This window comes from Octopus bimaculoides, chromosome 23 (assembly GCF_001194135.2).
Source record: "Octopus bimaculoides isolate UCB-OBI-ISO-001 chromosome 23, ASM119413v2, whole genome shotgun sequence".
Classification (NCBI taxonomy): domain Eukaryota; kingdom Metazoa; phylum Mollusca; class Cephalopoda; order Octopoda; family Octopodidae; genus Octopus; species Octopus bimaculoides.
Genome location: NC_069003.1, coordinates 20,422,498 through 20,424,268, shown reverse-complemented (window position 1 = coordinate 20,424,268; position 1,771 = coordinate 20,422,498). Strand labels below are relative to the sequence as shown.

General features: G+C 36.8%; 1 protein-coding gene across 1 annotated transcript in view; it reads right to left on the bottom strand.

Annotated features, from left to right (window-relative positions):
• The window catches only part of LOC106884220 (uncharacterized), a 79,489-nt gene that overhangs the window by 50,252 nt on the left and 27,466 nt on the right, over positions 1–1,771 (bottom strand). The gene's annotated exons all lie outside the window — the stretch shown is intronic.

Below are 1,771 nucleotides of genomic sequence, written 5' to 3'. Positions count from 1 at the left end.
ATATATATATATATAATAAGGTTGGCTTCTTAGCAGTTTTTCAACCGAAAAGCAAAAATATATGCATCACTAAAGCAACTGAGGGCACTATTCACCACCAATATTGCTAGAAATAAGAGTCAAAAACAACTCATACCCACAATAACACATCATCTTATTTACTGACAAGGGAGGCAAGCTCTCTTAGCACCAGGAATTAGCCAGATCACCAGTGATTTCACATTTACATTATTGGTTGTCCGTGGGTCTCACTGGTCCTTTGGGTTAAACTAAACTCACCTTGTCAGCTTATAAGATCACCATAGAAATCATACACTGATTTCAAAAGTGGCAAAGGTGTAAATTGTTGCCTTTCACTTGAAAAATTGCTAACAAGCCACCCTTATTATTTATAATTTACACCTTTACCATTTATGAAATCAGCCTATGATTTCTATGGTGATCTTATAAGCTGACAAGGTGAGATGAGTTTAACCCAAGGCACAGGCGAGAGCCACTGATGAGCATTAATGTAAATGCAAAATCACTGGTAATTATGCCCAGTGCTTTGTGTACTTGCCTCTCTTGTCAGTAAATAAGATGGTGTGTTATTGTGGCCATGAGTTAGTTTTGACTCTTATTTCTAGCAATACTGGTGCTGAACAGCATTCTCAGTTGCTCTAGTGACATATATATCTTTGCCTTTACCATTTATAAAACTAGCATTTGATTTCTACAGTGATCTTATAAGCTGACAGGGTGAGTTGAGTTTAACCCAAGGCACCGGTAAGAGCCACTGATGAACATTAATGTAAATGTAAAATCACTGGTGATCTGGCTATGCTTGTTGCTTAGAGAGCTTGCCTCCCTTGTCAGTAAATAAGATGATGCATTAATGTGGCTATGAGTTGTTTTTGACTCTTATTTCTAGCAATACTGGTGCTTTAGTGATGTAGGTGCAGGTGAGGCTGCATGGTAAGAAGCTTGCTTCCCAGCCATATGATTCTGGGTTCAGTCCCACTGTGGCACCTTGGGTAAGTGTCTTCTACTTTTGCCTCAGGCTGACCAAATTCTTGTGAGTAGATTTGGTAGATGGAAACTGAAAGAAACCTGTCGTGTGTATATATATATATATATATATATATATATGTGTGTGTGTGTGTGTGTGTGTGTGTGTGTGTGTGTGTGTGTGTATGTATGTATGTATATGTATATATACATAGGTATCTACGTGTGTGTGTCTTTGTGTCTATGTTTGTTCTCCAATCACTGCTTGACAACTGGTGTTGGTGTGGTTACGTTCCCATAATGTAATGGTTTGGCAAAAGAGACAGATAGAATAAGCACTAGGCTTTATATTCAAATCATCAAATTTATTATGCTTCTTTCATGATTTGAATCTTTATTTAGATATCTTAAGCACTCATTTGGCTTATGATCTTTATGGTCTAATTACCTTGGAGGTTATTGATTGGGTCATTAACATTCAGGAGGGAAAAAAATCATCCAAGAAGCATAAAAAATCCTATCAGTGTGTGAATCATAATTAACTGATCCTTCAGTATTTTCTTTTCCCCAAAACCAGGAACTTTCCAGCACCCCTTCCCCCACCCACCAGTATCTAAATACAGTAGCCTCTGGTATTCACGGGGGTTACGTTCCTAGAGCACCTGCAAATAATAAAAAGCCGTGAATAATGAAAAATCGCAAATATTGGACGTGGTCCATAAAAATGCCTATAAATGTCAAAATATAATGTAAAATATCATATATATATATATATATATATATA